The following is a 23107-nucleotide window of genomic DNA, read 5'->3' on the forward strand; positions in this document are numbered from 1 at the left end:
AAATTTCATTGTTTATCCCTTGTTTGGTAACAAGCTTGCATGAAAAACAAACCCTATCAAATGTTTAATCGTGTCTGAACTTTTATACATTACGCAGATTGAGAATGTTTTAAACGTATATTTAGATACTAAATTATGTCTATTTCAATTTTAAATCTTTTTAACGTTAGTTATATGACAAGCTGAATAAATGATATCTTCACAGATGGGCTTTAGCCTTAAAATCAATATAAAGTGAATTAAATGTAGTTTTTTATGAAATGCAAAAAAGGTTTAAATCATGTCCGTTCTAAATTTTAATGCCCTCAACGTTAGTTATAGAACATTGGTTTCTGTTACACCAACTTACACAGTCCTGAGCATCTGCAGTTGTAGGTGATATCGCTGGCAAAAGAAAACGGTAAAATTTTCTTTTTAATTTACCATCATTGTCATACATAGCTTTGATAACGATCAAAATGCTTTTAATTTATTTTTTATATTAATGCTGAAATCGTGGATTTGAATGGATATATCTTTTCAAATATATGTAACTGTTTGGTTGAAGAAAAAGAGAAACTTAATCGCTTTTTTTTTTTTTAAATAAAATAATAAGGGGCTTCAGTTCCCAACGGAAGAACTTATTGTTATTGCTTTGTTTCTTTTTTCATTAAGGTCTTCCGTTAAAAATGGAAGACCTTTTTGTTATTGATTTTTTTTCTTTTTCCCTATTATTATTATTAATTTTGTTTCTGTCACGTTTTCTCTAAAACGCTTCAGCCGATTTTCATGAAACTTTCAGAAGTTAATAATGACAAAATTTGTAAGAATTTTTTTTGTCATTACTTTCGGTACCGAGATATTAAAGATTTTATGTTTTTGCTTGTTCACGATTTTTGTAAAAAAGTATTCAAGAAAGGACTTTCAAATTTTCAGAGAAGGTAGAGAGTAAACGGCCGCAGTGCCTTTCGCATATCCAAACGTCCGCCGTTACTTCCGGTCGTCACCGGAAGGAAATGAAAAACCTTAATTTTTCAACTTTTTTGATTTGAAGTTTTTTTGTTTTTTCATTCGATAGAGACGCTCTTAAAATATTTGGTATAAAGTTTATGAATATCTTAGAATTTGTAGGCATGAAAGCACTTTAATAGTCAATTTTTGATATAATAATGAAGTAATTATTGTTGTCAAAGTCCCATAACTCCAAAAAAAAGTATCGATCAAGGCTGATTTAGGAACTTGACCAAGGTATTAGTAGTATAAACATTTGGTATAATTTTCATGTAAATCCGTCAAAATTTGTAGGCATGAGAGCGCTTACAAAACGTGTGACGGACGGAAACACGGACGCACGTACGGACGTCCGAAATTTCTATGTCCCCGCTCCGCGTTGCGGCGGGGGACAATAAAAATGAATATCGAATAAAAAATCATACTGAAGATTTAGAGACTGATTTTATTTTTCAAATTAATGGTACATATGTACAGAGGCGTACAGTAGGGTACATTTCTGGTCAGTTTTCTGTACAGTGCCGTAGAGTGATGTACAGTGCTTCAGCAGGACTGTACATTGCGCTACAGTGGTAGTCAGTAAAAGGTTAAATGAGGTACAGTTGAAGTACAGTAAATGTCAGACAATGTCAGTCAATTTTTGGGAATAATATTGGATTTTAAAATTCAGTAATATAACTTAGCTAAACCTAGCTTCTCTCTCTCTTTCTCAAAATTTCAGTGATGATTGTCATTCTTCAGCTGCAGTGCACCTCGCACATCCGAACGTCCGTCGTCACTTCCGGTCGTCACCGGAAGAAAGCAGAAACCATTTATTTTTCTACTTTTCTTATTTTTAAAATATTAATTTGCCACGTTACGATACAGACGTTTCAATGAATGCAGCATATGTATTCTTGCTCTAAAATTGATCCACGTTAAGAGTGGTAGACTTTTATCAAGGCGACCCTGGTTCGATCCCCAAGTGCCGACTCTTTTTTCTTCCTTAATTGTGTTTCGATTCAAAATGTTATCCATGAAATGATGAATTGAAATAAGTTTTGATTAAATTTTATCAAAAATCACAGTAACCGCGCACTTTCCTAATCTTAATATATGTCTGTTGAAATCCTTAGAGAGGCTTACTGGAATTTGAGAAGATGTTGACAAATAAAAAAAAAACTGTGCCGATAGCCTATTTAATGTGTATTCAAACGGAAGACCTTCTGTTGCTCGCAACGAGCGTCTAGTTATTATTATTGTTGTTTTTTTTGGTCACATTTCTAAAAAATACTTCCGCCGATTTTCATGAAACTTTCAGATCTTATTCATGACAAAATTTGTAGGAAAATTACGCGAGTTTTTTTGGGTCGTCACTTCCGGTACCGAGATATTAAAAAAAATACGTTTTTGTTTGTTCACAGTTTATCTTGAAAAGTATTTAAGATAGGACTTTCAAATTTTCAGGAATGGTAGAAAGTTGTTAGACCTAGTGCCTTTCGGATTTCCAAACACCCGCTGTTACTTCCGGTCGTCACCGGAAGGAAATGAAAAACCTTAATTTTTCATTTTTTTTTTGAAATTTGTTTATGTTACTATTTGATAAAGACGCTTAAAAAACTTCAGAAAGTGCCGAATGTTTTTTCTTTCTTAATTTTGTTTTGTTTAATGATTTAATCTTTAAAATGATGTATTTTAATGTTTTTCGTTTTTTTTTTATTATAAATAGAAACAATATCGGCTTTTTTTAAATACAAATAGATAGGTCGTTTCTGTTAGCAGTTCGCTAAATTCAAACGCTCGTCGCATCGCCAGCATTAAAGACATACTGCCAAAGTACTCCTACAGTACGACCGCATTAGAATTTGCTGGCATCAAAGAAATGTCGCAATCTCAATGATGCACACACTATTTAGCAATGCACCCACGTTTTAATATTCTACATGACTTTAAAAAGGGGACTGATTAGTATTCATGCACATATATAGATACCCGCATGCATGTATATACATGTGCTTATTGACATACATTGCTGATTAACTGATTCCCTGAACTCTATATAATACTAGAAAAAGTCATTTTTATTAAAGATGTGCACTTTTTCCTTTCTTGTGTATGTCTATATACAGATACAAATCTGTTTGCCTGTGTTGGATTAAGAAAACCCTCCGAAGTTTACACACGTAACTATACGAACGAACGGGTGACTGCGACAAGGTTTGACCACCTGTTTATGTGTGTTTGAGCCTAAGAAAAAAGCAGATGTAAACACCGATCGGAAATACACTGTTAAAAGTGTTTTTCACTTTTGATAAAAACAAATCATTACGGCAGGGTGCATCGGAATTATAATCATTTAAAATCTGTCCAACGAAACTGATTTCTAATTGATTTACATCTTTCTCTCTCTCATGGACTCTTTAATTATACAATATAAATGAGAGGCCCCGAGTCAGCAAAGGTACATGTATAAGCACGATAAATCCCCTTACAGCATCACAATCGCCAGTTCCAACAAAGATTTGATTGTAACATTTTATGAATGATAGACATTTGATTCTATTGAAACTTTTATAGAGGGTTAAATGTAATTTAATGACGTGTTTAGAAATGAAAGAAAAGAACAGCTATCGAAATACTGTATTTTATGGTGCCTTTAGACGGAAGACCTTTCATTGCTCGCAACGAGCGTGTATTGTTTGTATCTTCGTTATGCGATTGCCTTATAAAGAGTAATTTGTGTGAAAGTCATATCTTTAAGTAAAGAAATAAAACAAATATTCAGATCTTCAGATCACACCGTGTATACACATCACAGGCATGCAGCATCGGGGAAGGATGAAATACCTCTCCTACTTTTTATCAAGCAGACACTTTTCTTAACTTTACTTATTAAGATAATGTAAATGTCAAGGGTGCCCCCTACACTCCACTTTTGTCGGAGCATGTTAAATATGACACTGAAAATACGGGATATTAGACACTGAAAATACGGGATATTAATTGAATTGAATTGAGGTTACAAAGAAAACTACCTGTTCCCTCAAACTCCCGCCCCCTCACTACGAATTTGGATTCTCCTTTATGATTTTGAAAATCCCACCTTATTTTTAATTGCTTGTCAAGATTTCTTGAATAAAAATAAAGCTTGCTTGAATATCCTTCCCTATTTCCTTAATATTTATTAATGTAACAAAAACTATTTAAATCTGATTGTTTTATCTTCCGCTTTCCAACTAACATGTAATTACTTGAATAATACATGCATGCGCATTCCTCAAATAAAATGAAATTATTTAGTATAAGTGATGAACATGAATTAGATCAGAGAAAAAAGACTGAAATTTCGTCTTAAATAAGTTTATTTGCATTCTTTGCCAGTTCACTGAAAACATGTAAATCAAGGCGAACATCCTCAACCTAAAGATATTTTCCATATGGCAAGAACATTTAATAGTACAACTGTATGTCATTTTCTAGGTCTTTCAAATACTTGCACCACTAATTGTCACACCGCCTGTGACATGGTACTTAATGTTCTCCAAATTTCTCTTTAAGACACTGCTGTGATCATTTGATTTCACAGCGCATGAAATAATTTTATTAAATGTTGAATTGATTTTGGGCCTAGCAGGGGATATTTCTTCTCTTTCTTCATATCGCACAGTTTACTTGCTAAGTGTTTTTGTTTTTGTTGTAACGTGCGCCGAACTAGAAATCTAAAATTAGCCCAATAACTTTCCCCAATTCTAAATATAGCGACACTTACAAAAGAAACCAGTCAAAACGATTAACGTTTACACATTTAATAGATAACACATATATCAAAACACACAAACGATAAACAAATACAGAATCAATTAATCTTAACAAAGTTTCACTGATACTCAGCTGATTAAATGACGACAGGACGGATAACAGGACAGTGCAGTTTGATGGGACGGTGGGCGCACACGGGCGAATTACGGTTCGAGTTCACACACGAATCATAGTTCTCCAAAAGTTAAAGCCAGTCCAATAGTCATAACTTGATCCTCCCCGATCCCTGGCGTCTCTCTAACTTCGCAGACGACGTCACACGTAAACATAAACACAAAACAGCTGATCATCATAACATTGTCTTGGTAAGGTAGAAATCAGAATCTGTTTTTATACAAGCGCATTTTTGTCAAATCGTTATCCATAATTTAGTTTTTAACAGGGAAATCGCATGTCTTTATGCATTGACGCATTTCTATGCCAATGTTAGACTCCTATGCTTTTGACGATTAGGTTTAATTCTTTCAGAAGAATCGCGATCTTTGTCCTCATATGTAAAAGTCTGATCACATCTATTGGAGAATATATATTACAAAAAATAATTATAAAATTTGGAAATAGTATAAATTGAGTAATAAATATTAATAAAAGTTATTATAATTATATGGCTGGGTGCATACCTGCATTTCACACAACAGATGCATTTGAAAGAATCTTTTATTTATTTTTCAAACGCCATTTAGAGTTATGAGTGTATCTGTTATAGTGATGCATCTAAAACAGTATCTAAACAAAGAAAGCTCGTGACAAGATTTTTCATATATATTTGGTTAATATTGTTATTTTATTATTCGTGAATTATGGAGCAAACCACTTTACTGTAATTAAGAAAAATAAAAAAAGATCAATGAAAACATGTGTTGAAGAAAATTAGAAGCAAAGAAATAAAATTTGTTTTACATTAAAATCATCATCGGACCACACGAGAGCTGATTTTGCATATGGGTTAGATTTCCTTTTTTGTCTTTATGGAGGGGCAGTGTCAACAGGTTTAAAGCCTTCTGGAGCACAGATCATTTTTGGACGGTCCTGTTGGACTGCTGGTTTTCTTTCTACCAAGGGCGATTTTGGACTTTGGTTTTGAAGGTCTTGCTGATGTTAAAGGTCCAGGTTCTGTCAGAGTTTTGTCGGCATTATCAGCTGAAAAAGAACAAAATGATAATGGCGCTCTTGGATGATTAAGTTGCTGCTGATAAAACCCTAGCTGAGGCTGCACTTGATAGAGGTAAAGTGTTGAAACCAATAATTTCGTGAACAATTTCACCAGTTTAGATGCATTTGGTTAAAGACTAGGGTGTTTCCCTGAATCGATTAGGTGAAATAATGGAATCCTCACTCTCTGTTTCACTGGTTGAGTTTTCTTTCGCATCAGTATTAATGTGAGCGACTGTTGATTAAGCGTCCATCGTCCATGAAACAAATAATGATGTAAGAAAGCGATAATCTGCTGCAGATTGAACTGTGAAACTGCTCTAAAATAATTTTAAAAATTCACTATACAGGTTTCATTTTTTCTCACATCGCCACATAATTTCAGCCAAGTGACCCTCAAACTGCCTCACTTTAGTTACAGACATGCGTCGAAATTGGTCTTTTGCATGTTTCAATGCTCCCTCTATTTGATTGGTGCAGACAACCTACTCTTCCCCAGTACTGATATTCTTGTATACCTTCTTGAAGGAATACTTATGCAGAACTGTAAAATGTCTGACCGAGTTTTGATAGTTTCGACTACAACTTTAGAAGAGCAGGGTTGATCGTAAACCATTCACTAGCAAAAATAAAAACGTCAAAATCTGTTATTCTCTTCTCATATTTACGAAACCTATGATCAAAATATTTAAAAATGCACTCCATCAATTTCTTTTTAGATGAAATTAATCTTCTTGCTACTTGTCTACATTGTCCTTTTAAATGTTTCAGGGAGATTCAGAGGTGTTTGGTAGGTACATGTATTACAGCAAATACCAAGCGTACATGAGAGGCACATATACACATGTTTGAAAATTGACACGCCTTGCTAAATTCTACTACATCATTTATCATAATGTGATAACGAGTTATTTGTTTTGCTATTAACTTTTACCTAAATAACTTAAAATGAAGAATTGAAAAGTAAGGATACTTGAATTGATAGCATTACATCAATTATGATTATCAGTTGAAATATTGTGTCTGAAAAAAGTAAGAATATTGGAGCCCACTTAGCTATGAACTTAGTTGTTTACGCAAGTTGCCAGCAAAAGTATACTTGAAACAATCATTAATCAAAAATATTTGTTTCCATGTCTTACACTGTATAAACTGTCTTACGTTTAAAAAATTTAATAACAAAAAATGCGAACTTGTGCTATGATTGATTTTTAAAAAAAAAAGCTTCTTATGTACCAAATCTAATAAGAGATTTAAAAATGCATATCATCTTTGAAGACATAACGGAAATCAAGAAGAGGAAGCGGCAATTTGCAAATGGTGTTTTTTTCCGTCAACTCAAGAATTATTAAAAAAAAAAAAACTGCTGCACAATGTCAAGACAACCAGCTGAATCATTCGAAACTTGTGGGAAAATATTCTTTCCAAAGAGAAAATAAAAAAAGAACACTTCAAGAACATGCAGAGAAACATGGACCTTCCTTATGCAAATTGAGGGAAAGCGTTCATGAATAAAACAGTTTCCTTAAGCATTGAATTGTACTCCTGTAACTGGTGTACTGTAGATGTGGTAGAGTGTTAATTCTAATTTGTTTTTATTGAAATAATTAGAAAACTGACCAGTCAGGAAGGGCCCCGCTATGACAATTAATATGGAGAAGTGAAAAACAACTTTTAATTCCATCCTCTTTATATTAACAATGATGAAAAATAAATGCCCGGCATAAGATGTAAAGAACTGCAATATATGTAAGGTGGTAAAAAAATTATAAGTAACAACTGTAGTTTTAAAATTTGAAAATTATAAGTAACAACTGTATTTTAAAAATTTCAAGATAATTCCTAAATGTAAAAAAACTCTAAATAGTAAACTTGTATCTGCATAAAACAGGGATAACATCATGTCTTATAAAAAAAACTAAATTAAATGTGTATTTAAAAAAGATTTAAACAGGTGTTTTATAAAATGAAATCCTTCAGTGAATGCAAATACATTGTATCACCCAGGGTTGACCTCAACTTCAAAACAAACATCAGTTGCAGACAAAGATGTTCATTAGTCTTCATATGACAGAGATAAGCCTCTTAATTGCAAGATAATTAATCCCAGGGGATTAATTGTTCTGCTCTTTCATCCTTTTCTTCTAAATTTACAATAAGATATTTTTTTTTCAGAAATGACAGAATGGGATTATTATCCGATTACCTAAAATTAACAGCATTAAGGCAGAAAAAAAAATAATTAAAGAATAAAATAGTGAAAAAGAATATATTAATATATATCTTGATTTTAGAATTCGATAAAATTATCATAAATCATTGTGTATGGTGTTTTAAACAAAATAAAGTATGAATATTATATTTTAAATCAATATTTCAAAGAATGTACACAATACTACACATCATTCAAAATTGACCTTAACTTCAAAACAAAGTTCATTTGCAGACACAGGTAGTGCAGTAATTAATTTCAATGTGACAGATAAAGATAAAGCTTATGATTTTCTTCCTGTTGAAGGATAATTAATCCCAAAGGACAAATATTGCAGCCCCTTCCAAGTATACAATGGTAACATTCTCCCAGGGGATTAATTGTTCTGCTCTTTCATCCTTTTCTTCTAAATTTACAATAAGATATTTTTTTTTCAGAAATGACAGAATGGGATTATTATCCGATTACCTAAAATTAACAGCATTAAGGCAGAAAAAAAAATAATTAAAGAATAAAATAGTGAAAAAGAATATATTAATATATATCTTGATTTTAGAATTCGATAAAATTATCATAAATCATTGTGTATGGTATTTTAAACAAAATAAAGTATGAATATTATATTTTAAATCAATATTTCAAAGAATGTACACAATACTACACATCATTCAAAATTGACCTTAACTTCAAAACAAAGTTCATTTGCAGACACAGGTAGTGCAGTAATTAATTTCAATGTGACAGATAAAGATAAAGCTTATGATTTTCTTCCTGTGGAAGGATAATTAATCCCAAAGGACAAATATTGCAGCCCCTTCCAAGTATACAATGGTAACATTCTCAGCAGTTATCTCTCTTTGCCCATTCATTCTTATGCATAGTTAAGGAATCTACCCCACCACCCCAGCCATAGAGAACCAAACTTAAAATCAAAATATGTATTTCTGCCTACTGAAGTTCCATACCAAATTTGCACTTGATTGGGCAACCGTAAAAAAAGTTATTAGAAAAAACCCAGAAAATTTGTGGACGGAAGAGTGACAGACGGACAGACAGAAGGACGGACGGACATAGTGATTACTATAGGGCACCTGCAAATCCTTGCGGGGCCCTAATTAAATATCAAATGTCACTATTTAATTTGGCCTTTTACAATTCGCGTATATCCGCAATGTTTTGAATATCCTTTTATATGACTAATAAAAAAATACAACAGCATTTGATTTTATATCTTAATTTGATATGTTGTTAGGGCAATTATTTAAATCGGTCAGTTGTGTTCTTACATCTTGGCTTTTCATTGGTTTGAGATTTCCCGCGGTTTGGTGGTCTTTGTGTTATGTTTTGGCGGGTACATCGATTTACATAGTCAATATGGACGGTCGACATTATGGTTTCTCAGACATGTACCTTTTTATATATATAATGCATCAAATTGCCTGACGATACTGATGAGTACATCGACAATATCGACTTTAAGTTGACTTTGATTTCTTCTTTTTTTTAATAATTGTTTGTCTGACATTTATCTCATTTTCAAGTGTATTATACTGAGTTCAAATGTGTAAAAAATAAATCAAGATTATTGCGTATTTGAATAGAAATAATGAAATATTGCATAAGTGTATATTATCAATTTTGTAGTAAAAATTGGACCAGACAAAGTGAAACCCTGATCCATAATCAGGTGCACATTTATATATATGTATTCAAATTATATCTAATGTACATATTTATTATCTATAAATGTGTTTGTAAATTTTTTATTAAATCAGTAATGTTCTCTGATGCGCATGTATCTAATATTTCGATGTAAGGGAAACAACTCCAACTACAAATGTAAAATATTTGGAATATCACGTCATGTTTTAATTAAGTCGATTTAAATGTAAGTCTTTTATGTTGTATTCATTTGAAATATGTGATAATCATATTCATTATTGTTATTGATAATTAAACAGTTTCAAATTAGAAACCGGTATTTATACATGATGATACTGTTGTTTTTTTTAAATTTTAACCACTGAGTGACTACTTGGTTTGGTCAAATATCTATTACGCCAATATACCTTCCTTATGTGTAAAACGTAGTTGCAGACTTCCTTTACATATTGTCTTGACAACCTAATAAGTGAAGTCCTGAATAAGTGTATGAAGGATACAGTCAACATTAATAATTCATTACGTGCGTATGAGCGATGCATCAGTTAAAGAAAGTAAGTTATGCACTAAAAAATTAATAAATTTAATTTATGGCTTTGAAAAACTTGGGGTTATTTGTATTGAAGAACCGATCTAGAAACAGGACTTCTGTGTGTTATATAAGCACACATAACGACTAATTCATACTTCGTGTTCCTCGAGCAGTGTAACACCCGTGGCTACCTTTCAACGAATTATTATTCACTTGTAAGCCGCCAAAAATTACTGCTTTGATATTAACGCATGAAACAATGATGTATACAAACACACAAATTTGCCTAATTAATATAAATATGTAACGATTTTTTTTTTCAATTTCAGTACTGTCTCTTGTAATAGTCTGTGTGGAAGGTGTTACACTATTTGGAATTTCTTTGATATGGAGAGAACACTTTACTGTGCCGTTTGCCTCCTTGGATCATTTATAGTAAGTTGAATTTATTTCCGTTTACACCATTTATTTCCAAATCCTTATAAAGACCTATGTGATCAATCTCTTAAAACATATCTGTACTTATGACACTGTATACCATGATATAAACCAAAACAAATGAACATAGTGACTAATCTGTTTATTAAATGCTTTGTACAATAAATACGAGTATAATTCGAGTTGCAACGCGGTTTCATTATGTTTTGGATGACGTGTATGTAGTGAAACCAGCAATTTTAACAGTTAACTAAAATGATTAATGACATCATACAATTTGCATCATGTCTGATCATTGCACATATACACGATTGTATCTTACCTCTTGATCGCTTCAGACTATCATATTTTGTTCATTGTTTTCGAATCTAAAATATCATTAATTTAAAATATTTGAAAAAATCGGTCATACTTTGAGTATTACATGTATGAGATGATCGAACAATCCAACAATACTCGAGGGCTTTAGAATGGAACACCCCCAATATCAGGCTATTCAGAGAAAGATTCCTTATATTTATGCAATTTCAAAATAATACGCTAAAATAAAATATTTTTGATAAATATACAATTTTTTAAACGATAGTATGATTACATACTAAAATTGTTTTTGATGAAACGTTTTTTACTTTCTCTTACAAAGTCAGTATGAAATATTATCATATACAAGTACATTGGGAAATAAAATAATACTTTAAACATGAAATATCGCCAATTATTCTTATATTAAATAGAATACTTTTTTCAGATCAAAAATGGGGATTTGTTTCAGGTTGTTTTCAGTCAACAGTGTGAATACGGAAAACCAATGCAAAATGTATTTTGTGGACGGGGCCCTTCAAGACAACGTTGTCCGAGTGGCCACTTCTGTAACATAGATCCTACAGACCGGTTCGCTGTCTGCTGTCCAGAAAGTAATTTCACATAAACTATTGTTACAAAGTCGAAATAAATGGTCGTGATTGGGTATATACAATGCGGCTATCTTGAAAGTTGACAAAACAATCCTTTCATATCCTGTATACTAAACTACAAGTTTTAAAAGTATGGTGACGTTGATTTCGGTTTGTAAATTCACCCTAAAATTTATTACTGAAATCTGATTGCAGTAAAGATGTATCTTGCATCTTAGCGTATCCTTGCTAACTCTCAGGATGGCAGCACTAAAGGTAGGTATGGCAAACCCTTCGGTGATGCCACAGCAATGTCTAGCAAACAGCAATGTCGTCGTTAGTGTGTTCTCATTTCAAATTATTAATAAACCTTATCTACGTCATGGATTGTGATACCCCATTTTGATTGATGATTCGTAAAACTGAACACCGCTGGTAAATAGGCACTGTCCGCCATATTTTTCTTTCTCCATCGTTATCCTTAAAATCCCAAGCTGCAGACCTGATTACAGGTTGTATTTTGCTGTAGAGAAGTTCATCATGCCTCGCCGTGTTGGTCAGTCGCAATGAAATTATCAAGTTTTACGCACTTTTTATAAGCCAAGAGAATACTAATGTCAAATTGCATTGTAACTGGTAAAAATATTATTTACAAACAGAATGTGCGCATAAAATAAGAATTAAATGCATAAAATCCAAAGACTACGAAAGGAATACTACTGTGGAATCATTAGATTTCGTGGTGGCTCAATTTTCGTGGAATTCGTGGGTACCTCTCATCCACGAATTAACATCCTCCACGAATTAATACATTAGGGTAATAAGGTCATATTTCCTTTGTAGGTTTTAGAGAATACACGAAATTACGTCCCCACAAACCAGTAAAATTTAAGCCATCCATGAAAATTAACCCCAACGAAATTTAATGATTCCACAGTATACGTCGACCACGAGTTTCAGGTGTGCAATCGGGACAAACGAAATCGAAAGGTTTATATACCAGGTACCTGTGTGATGGTGCCTATGTGCAAGCGGTATTCAGCTTGAAGTTTCTATTTATTTGTGATGGTTAAGTAAATCTGCGTTTGGGATTTTAGAAATTGTATAACTAACAAAACAAAACAAAAATCACATAAAATTCCTGTAACGTCCATCGATGTGATAGATACGCAGTATGCTGTAGAAATAGACGTAAGGCATTTAATTTTATATTATCTACATTTGTATTGCAAAATAACGTTTAAAGTTTTTAACATGTTCCGTTTTTTTTTAGCAATTTCATCTTCACTACTGTACATATTTTCAGTGATGTTTTACACTCGGCTTAAAAATCTAAAAAAAAAAAAATAAATCTGAATTTAGGCATGCCTATATGAAATCAATTAAGTGCAACCGATATCATGTAATGATTTGTTACACAAGAATTATCCGCTCATGTTTTTTAAATATTTACTTTTTTCAGGGCCACGATTTTATGGAAAATATATGTACCCACGGAGATCAAAATACTGATATGAATAAATCATTTTGAATTCCAAATAAATTGGTTGTTGTTATTACTCCAACATAATGAAGCAAATATATGTTTAATGTGTGTTATCATTTGCTCGTTTTCAATTATCAAATGAGGCTACAGAGTCGCCAAATGGACCGAACAAATCTTGAAGCTGATAATGTTTGAATATTATGATTTAAAAAAAAATATTGTTAAAATTGGTCTCTAGTGGGCTAGTACAATACTTCAAACTGAAAGCTTTATGCTATATGTGGAGTTACAGAAGACCTGGGCTAACAAATCTTTTCTTTTCTTTCTTTTTTTATCGGGGGGGGGGGGGAGGAAGGTCACATTCCCCCGCTTCTTTCATGAAAATAGTTCACAAAATGACAGTTACCGTACGCATAAAGTACATTAAGTATTTTAATAAAGGATTTGGCGTTGCTTTGAGGAATAATTTAGCACTTTATTTAATACTGGAAAGACTTTAATGACATTTCAGATTTTTAGATTAGTATAAGCACACCTTCACAGTTTGAGTTCGGGATATGTACTTTCACACATTGTGTTTTAATAGCATTCAAATTTTCTTCAAATTATGTGCTGTGGTTTACGAGGACTTAGCAGTCAAACTGTAATGCACTATTTAACACAATGTTGTTTCTTAAATGCAGTCGCCTGAGAGATAGAAAACTTAAGAGTTGTATTATGAATATACATTTAAATGCTGTGATTCGTTAACATGTTTTTATTTCCACAAAATTATTTAAGTATTACGTTTACCCAGGGGCGAAAAAAACAAACAACTAATAGGAACGGAAATCTACTAATTGTTCATTGTAGCCCCACTTTTGTGGTGCTATTTTTCACTTTCAAATAACGAGGTCAATGACCTACTTGTTCTGCTAGTGACCTCTAAATGTTTTTTTGAAAAAAAATTGTCAAAATTGTCGACCATTTTCAAGGTTTTCTTTATTTTTTAATTATTAAAAATAGTAAAACAATTTGTAGATTGGGAAATGATAAAATACGAATAGCTTTACCAATTTTATATTTGAATGAATCGTTTTAAGCTGATATCTTAAGGAAGTATGGGACTCACGATTTTGAATCTACCGCGCAACTCTAAATGACGTAAACCAATTCGCGGTCGTTAAATCTGTTTGTTCAATTCTAAGGTATTAAACAATAAAATTTATAGTGGAAAGGGTTTTATAGGTTTTTTTAAATAATAAAGCGTGAATATAAATGATAATAAGAGTTAATTTAACCCAAAATATTTTTTTACGACATAAATATCGGCTCAGTTTTCGGCAATGCGGAGGAAACGTGGATTTGATTTTGAACGCTGAGAAGACCAATCGCCACAGAAAGGTTGCTAAAGTTAAGAAAAAGGATGGTCTAATGCGAACGTGGACGCTCTCTTGGGCATACCAATCACATATTTTGATATTACAGCTGAAAAATTCTCATCAGAGATGGAGGAATATGACTCGACGCCAGTAAAAGCGATCTGTCCAGGTTTGACTTACATTCATTGATAGAGTAAAAGTATTGGTAATCTCAGCAGGATTAAGTTCGTCGAGACTGAAAGTTTTTGATAGACGTTTTTTCAGATTTTTCAGTTTCGGCGAATCTTGCTGAGACTAGAGTAAAAGTAAAATTTGTATGGACATCATTGAATTTTTCTTATATAAATGCTATGGCGTTGTAATGCACAAGCATTGGTATGTAAGATACCTATTCCTATTAAAGTAGGCATCGTACACATTCGTAAGTAAAGCCCCAAGTACCTGAGATGTAATTTCATAATAAAAAAAAATAATTATTATTATTTAAACAAGTTTTTGACAGTATGCCACTATGGTTCAATACACATATCAGAACACAGTGGAATTCTTTGTCTCTCATTATTAATAGTTAAACTTAATTCTAACATATATCAGAATTTGTATCATGTCGTCACATGTTTCAGATAATCAGATGTTTCCAGTGGTCGATTTTAAATGTATGGTTCAAAATGATGTCATACCACACATACGAAATCTCCTGTCGTCTCTATGCATATTCATTAGTCAAATTATCTGGTATTCAATTTATATTTATACTCTGTCCCGAGTTTTTGCTTCCACTACTTTTCACTTGATACTTTGATAATCATAAATACCTTTGAGTTCAAACTACGTTCATCCACTATTATAAAAAATGTCCAGATTATATGTTTTGAAACGCCCCCTCTACATGTACCTCTTCGGGTTTCAATACACATCCCAAAATAAAAAGTCTGCTGAGATTTTGCATTGCATCAGCCATAAATAAGCCCGGATGAAAACGTTGAATAATTGTGCGAGGTGTCTGGAGTACTTCCGAATGGAGAACAGATGTAAACATTTCCCATTATAAATCTCTGTAAGAAATTTGTTTTTGTTCCTGTGAACTTTTATGAGTGAAAAATGATAATTTATCAATTAAGATATCTTGGATATTTTCCCTTTTATAGACTTCAACAGCATTTCTTTCACAGCCTGACAGGTGTGTGTATTTTTATTAAAAATAATCAAAAGGTGATGGAAGCAGTAACTCGGGACAGACTATAAGCTACAAGTTGAAACTGCAAATGATGATGACTTTGATTTTGTATCAGTAATTCCTGATGCTATATATGAGTGAGGTTAAAAATGATTTAGTTTTGATAGAAATTGTAAACTGACAGCCATTAATATGTGTGGGGTTGAGTTAGACTATTGGAAACCCATGATGTCGGGAGATGTATTTTAAAATAGAAAGACAGATTGAACACTTTATGTAATGATATACACTATGGTATACACATTAACTCATAATTTACATATTGACAGCAAAATAAATTTCAAATAGGTGTAAAATAGATGTCAAGTACAATGTCAACCTCAGATGGTGTCTTTTTTTCTGTTAAAACACTTTTACAGTGTCTGGAGTTTTTGTGTGACTTTCAGTCTTTCAAAATAATGCTCCCTCAAAAATTACTTTTCACAGCCCCATGCCCTTCTCCATGTTGAAATATTTGCATTTATCTGATTGGAGAACATCTAATTTAAAAGTAAAGATTTCAGAAGTCATTGTCTTATATTAAGTAAAACTATTCCTCTCTTAGTAAATATTATTATGTTTGTTAAATCTGAGTTAACCTTAGAGTCTGTTTATGCCTTTATAATATCAAGTACATATGCATATATTTTTTTTACTGATCAACTTTGCAACCAACTGGTGTTCCATTTAAAATTCTCTCATGGTGCAAAAATTCCTGATTATGTAACTTAATATTACAGATGTTGACCATGAAGAAGTTGTCCAAATGTCTGATTGTGGTTGGAGACAGTGGAGGAGTTTGGTGGAATTAGGGATGTAAGCAGATACGCATTTAAGAGAGCTCGATGGTCGGGGCCATTTTTAGACTGTATTGATCTCCTATTGAAGAAGAGCTATATATAGAAATATGCTGGTTGGCAGAATAGATAGAGAGAGTGAAGTCATGACGGTTTATCAGGTATTTGATAAATTACTAGTACATAAACTACTGGGTAATTTCGTTTGGTACAGTGTATCACTGTGATTGGTTTAATTTTCATGGATTTCAAGGGTATACTCTTTCATATCAACAAATTAAAGCCCCCATACAGTAAGGTAAAAGTATATGTATTATTCCATATATATTTTGACTGAATCCTTAGTCCTAGAGATTATCACTGTGCTATATATTTTTTGTCATTTATTTTATTCTTTTTAATACTCTAAGCATGAGTGTGGCGATTGAAAGTCTTTCATTCATTTAAAAAGTTTGTTTATTATATCAGTAAATTATAATTTATATAATTTTTGAATGCCATGGAAATCGAACTGCATGTAGTTAAATAAACCCTGAATTGTACGAGGCATAGTCTTTGTGAACCATAATTGTACATCCTAAGAAATCCTTGTGTTTGAATGTCACAACAGTTTTTAGATATTTCTCTATGTATAAGTATTTAAGTGATGCTATTTCCCATCTTTCAGATCATTCATCTGTGATCGGGACATTTTCTGGAAAAATAGAAAACTTTTCAACAAGATCGAAATCCTGTCGCACATGTACTTTGTCTCTCAATTCCAAATCAACACCTCCTCCACATGATTGCATTATCAACTGGAACGGGAAGTTCTATGAAGGCCATGGAGAGTGACATGATAGAAGAGATGGTCAAGGATGTGCATGATGGGTCTATTTGTATAAAGACAAAAGTTGGTGATGAAGATAGCACAATGATTTCCAAACTTCGGACAAACATTGACACAAATATTGGTAAAACATTGGATGCTTATCACGTGATGGAAATCTTAAGGAACCATCTATATTGTGAAAAAATAACACACAACTTTAACTTTAAAATCATACAGTATCTCAAAAGATGTTTATACTACATCTTTGCCCAAATAAAAAGCAGATGTTGCATGGATAAGCCAAGGATGTGCTCTTGTCTGCTTCAATATTTATGTTAGATATATAATAAAATTGTTGATAGCGTTCGTTCTGGAGCGGTAATTGTCAGCTTCATTAGTTATGCTAGATTGGTAATACATGTAATAATGTTGAAAGGGCTTTTGATTTGGGTGCATTATTTGTATAAGTTTGTTGATCTATTACATTGTACATATACATGTGAGGAGTTAAATGTCCAGTATAAACTTGATTAGTATTTAAAAAAATTCATACCATAATATATGGTTGTAACAGTAATGGATGTTGTTCTGCCAAAATAGCTTAAAATTATATTCGGCATTTGTACTGTGCATTTTGTACATGATGTAATGCTGATTTCAATCTTTTTTTATGTTTCAGAGATGAAAAAAATTATTATAAGATACCTGTAGCAAATCATAAATTAAATATTTATTTGTTTATACATACTAGAATTATTTTGTTCCTACCTGGTATATTGTTATAAGGTGCAAATGGTTTAAAAATTTGTATTTTAGCAGAGGAATTTCAAGTTAAGCAGAGGAAATTTGAAATTTAAATGAATAATTTTTTACTTTTTTGGTGAATTTTATAAAGTACCAGCATTGTAGTAAAGATATTATTAATTGACTCAATGTTGATTGAACAAAAAGTTGGTATTGATTATTTTATCTACACTAGAATAGTGATCAAGTGAAAATGGCGCGAAATTGTAAAAACAGACCAGAGTAAATTCAGATTGCAATATCTTTTTATCTAAGTCATTGACATATGAGTTTCTCCTTTTCCAGTGAAAGCATAACACTTGTATATTTCGTTTAAGTTCAAAAATAAAACTTCCAATTATATCAAAACAGATTTTTTTGACCATTTTGCATTGACGGTCAACACAAAAAGCAACAAATTTGAACCATGCAGAGGAAATTCGGTCGCACATTGTATGATACTGAGGAGGCTTTCAGAATTTTTTTTTTAATAAATTGTTGTTCTGTCAATGTATTATAAATAGCATATAAGAAAAATGAAATAAAATTATTATAAACGATGTAGCATTGCTTCATTTCTGTTATAAGTGGTGTGTTTTGATGAACGGAAGTATTTCCAACAAGGGTATGTTTGGATACCGTTACCATGGAAACAAACATATTAACCTATCAAAAAATTGTTATATTTTGTTAGAAAAAATGCAATTATATTTGTTGAACCAATTTTTAAAATTTTTCAATTACTTTGGTGTCAGTCCCATACTCCCTTAAGTTCAATTTACTCCGAATTTCCTTTATCTATTTCTAAAATTGTACCCATTTTTGATCGAGTTTTACAAAAAAACGGACTAAAAGGAGCTCCAAATTATTGATTGCCTAAAACTGTTTTCATTGTCTGTATTATGTTGTCATTAACATTATATAAGGTCAATGATCAAAATTTCAAGATATTTTATCTTGAATCGATTTTATGTATTTTAAAGATTTTTCCAACCGCGTGTCAGCCAGTGGTATAAATTTAAAGAGGAGTAAATACAACCATAAAATATGTAAAATGATATGAAAAAATACATAAAAAATTAACTTTTGCAATTTCACTGCAACAAAAAGTTTTTAAGAGAAAATGAAAAAAATAGTCCGAATTTCCTCTGTTTCAATTTTAATCTACCTTTGTCGGAGCTTATCTTCCTCAAATAAACAAACCATGGATATCGATATTTGTTAATAACGTTGTTGTTTTGTGTTTTTTAAAACAGCTTTGGACTTCAGATATTGAACTTTCTAAAAATATTGTTTTTAAATCTCAAATCCTGAGTAAACGTAATCCTTAAGACACGTCTTTAAAAAGTGTTATCGTTACCTGGTTACGGTCATGACACAGTAAGAAAACCACTAATCGGTTTCACCTAGACTGTAAGTATAGAAAACATTTTGACAAAAACAGAAAAACAAAACCTCCTCAATATTAGAATACATTACCAGTTTTAGTTTGACGTACGTATTATAACTGGTTCGTGCCATATTGGCCCCACCTTAGAGCCAGAACCGCTGGACCAGGGGCCATGAATTTCACAAATTTGGTAAATCATAAGTACTATTTAAACTTGGTTATCATAATGATATGACTGAAAATCGTTTGGTACCGACTCTCTCTCTCTCCTCTCTCGTATGTAAAACAATTCAGTATTTAACTTTAATTAAAATATTTAAACGTCTACCAACATTCCTTAAATAATTATATACATCCTGAAAGTTTTTTATAATACATTTATTAATATATTTTGGTAGTCGGTTTTTATTCAATTTAATTTTTGCATTTTGCAGATGGATATCCAGAATGTAACATTGGGAATTTCCACAACACCATTATTTGAATGTGCAATATGTAACAAGAAATAAAGATCCAAATGTGCCTTTAGAAACCATTTAATGAATCACACGGATAAGAAGAGCGTCTATGTGTGTAAAAAAAATTGGCTTCAATTCTCGATTATGTAGGCATGAACAGATTCACCCTGTTTCAAAAGAAACACACGTTTGTTAAATTTGCAGTGAAATATACATGTATACCAGTCCTTGTGCTATGAGCGACTTAAAAAAAAATACTTCTTATGTACCAAATCTGATAAGAAATTTAAAAATGCATATCATCCTAGAAGACATAACGGCACCCTAGAAGAGGAAAAGGCAATTTACAAAAAAGGTGGTGTTTTTTTCCCCGTCAACTCAAGAATTATGAAAAAACCCGCTGCACAATGTCAAGACAACCAGCTGAAACATTCGAAACTTGTGGAAAAAAATACTTTCCAAAGAGATAATAAAAAAAAGAACACTTCAAGAACATGCAGAGAAACATGGACCTTCCTTATGCAAATTGACGGAAAGCGTTCATGAATAGGAAAAGTTTCATTAAGCATTGAATTGTACTCATGTAACTGGTGAATTAAAGATGTGATAGAGTGTTATTTCTAATTTGTTTTTATTGAAATAATTAAATATCAAATGTCACTTTTTACTTCGGCTTTCTACAATTCGCATATGTGAATATCCGCAATGTTTTGAATATCAGTTTATATGATTTATAAAAGAATACAACACCATTTGGTTTTATATTTTACTTATATATAATGCATCAAATTGCCTGACGATACTGATGAGTACATTGACAATATCGACTGTAGGTTGACTAATTCTTTTTTTCTAATAATTTTTATTCCTGACATTTATTTCATTTTCATGTGTAATATACTGTTCAAATGTGAAAAAAAAATTAAAGTTATTGCGTATTTGAATTGAATTTATGAAATATCGCGTAAGTGTTTATTTGAAGTTCGTATATTATTAATATATCTATAATATATATGCCCGCTTGTAAATATTTGGCCAGACTAAGTGATCCATAATCAGGTACACATGTATATGCATTTACACTCTATCGAATGTTATTATATCATGTATAAAATATTAATGTGTTGGTAAATTATTTATTAATTCAGTTATGTTCTCAGATGCGCATGTATTAAATATTATGATCTAAGGGAAACAATTCATACTTCAACTGTCAAATTCTCGGTATATCACTTAATGTTTTATAGAAGTCAATTTATTTGTAAATCTATAATATTGTATTTATTTGAAATATGTTATAATTATGTTCAATTATTGTTATTGATATTTACAGGGTTTTAAAAAAATAAACCGGCATTTATACATTGATAAATTCATCGAACCTCAGACGTGGTGTTTATTTGTATACTATACATATCACTTTTATCAAACAATTCATACAGCTTGTTCTTCCTCTTGATATTTCTAAATCAAGAATAAATTACACACAGGTAGCTATCTAATTCTTAATCTTTGAACAAATCAGAGTTCTATTCATAAACATAAACAAAGGGATAAAAATCACTTTCTTTGCATGCGATTTGGTGTGCGTTACCGAAGTAATGATATAGACTGAATACACAATTTTCGAAAACATTGCTCAAAATATTTTGATAAACCAACTTTTGTTACTATATATTCGAAACGATAATAATATGATGGTCCTAGCGGATTGCTTGTCAAGAATCAGTAGACTAACTCTGTTTTAACTAAATCTGCACCGGGTCCAACGGTCATGCAGTTACACATATACAATTGATTTTAATTGTAGATGAAGGATTAAATGCGTATGGGTACATGTATTTACTTTACACAAGGTGTTAGCCATTGTTTATATTGAATGATAGTGCAAATTATTGTACAAGTAATATAATCACAGGTGTTTGTGTTGACAACAGAAAACAAAATGGATATAGCAAAAAAAAAACCCACAAAAAACAACAACAACAAAAACCAAAGAATACTGAATACCTGTAATTGTAAATTACCTTGTAGTAGGGAGTTTTTCGCTGACAAGAAACGAGCAAAGACATGTATAATTGTATGTATTTTCAAGAAAAGTTATGTAGGCATGAACAGATTCACCCTGTTTCAAAAGAAACACACGTTTGTTAAATTTGCAGTGAAATATACATGTATACCAGTCCTTGTGCTATGAGCGACTTAAAAAAAAATACTTCTGTGAATACTCAATACTATTTCTTCTGCAGATAGTTTTAATATAGTTTCGCGATCGTCTAGTTGGTATTTGATTAAAAGGCGCAGGTCACTTTGGAAACTTCATTTTCATTAAAATATTCATGAAATCTGCCTTGTTAATTTCTTCACTCAGATTCTGCTATATCATAAATTATATATTAAAAATGAAGGAAGTTGTATTTGTGGTCGGAAAAAGGCATTTTAAGAGGCAGTGTAATAAGTGGACCATCTCAATTATGAAAAAAATGTCTACATTATATCACATTGCGTTTTTTTTTTATTTTTTAGCTAAACAGTTAGAAAGATGTGATATCATAACAGAAAAACAGTTTGCTTACCATGTCATGTCATATTTTCACAACCAAAGCCGTATACAATTAAAGTAGTGTAATTATATAAGTCTGCCAATTAGTACACTCCTGATACTGATTTTTTTTTTAAATTAACTACTACAGTGACAGCTAGGATAGGTAAAAATCTACTACGCCAACCTACCCTCTTTATGTGTAAAACGTTGTTGCAGACATACATGTATTATACATATTGTCTTGACAACCTAATTAGTGAAGTCCTGTATAGGTGTATGTAGAAAACCGTCAACATTGTTAATTCATTACGTGCAAATGAGCGATGCACTAGAAAAACAAAAACAGAAAAATAAATATGACCGTAGGTAATGCACTAAAAAATTCATAAATTTAATTTGGCTTTGAAATACTTGGGGTTATTTGTATTGTAGAACCGATCTATAAACAGGACATCCGTGTGTAATATACGCACACAGAATGACTAATTCATAGGTCGTGATCCTCGAGCAGTGTAACACCTGTGGCTACCTTTCAACGGATTATTATTCACTTGTTAGCCGCAATAAATTACTGCTTTGATAT

At 31.8% G+C, this 23107-nt stretch overlaps 2 long non-coding RNA genes across 2 annotated transcripts; both read left to right on the forward strand.

Moving 5' to 3' along the window:
- The first annotated feature begins 216 nt into the window (after window positions 1–216).
- Window positions 217–11692, forward strand: LOC105327349 (uncharacterized). Its single transcript, XR_010712009.1, has 3 exons — window positions 217–400; window positions 10676–10781; window positions 11557–11692. It is a non-coding gene; the product is annotated as an uncharacterized lncRNA (long non-coding RNA).
- Window positions 11693–14269: 2577 nt separating this feature from the next.
- Window positions 14270–18693, forward strand: LOC117689380 (uncharacterized). The gene is made up of 3 exons (XR_004601665.2): window positions 14270–14693; window positions 16481–16698; window positions 17205–18693. It is a non-coding gene; the product is annotated as an uncharacterized lncRNA (long non-coding RNA).
- Window positions 18694–23107: the final 4414 nt, after the last annotated feature.

This window comes from Magallana gigas, chromosome 1, assembly GCF_963853765.1.
Source record: "Magallana gigas chromosome 1, xbMagGiga1.1, whole genome shotgun sequence".
NCBI lineage: Eukaryota > Metazoa > Mollusca > Bivalvia > Ostreida > Ostreidae > Magallana > Magallana gigas.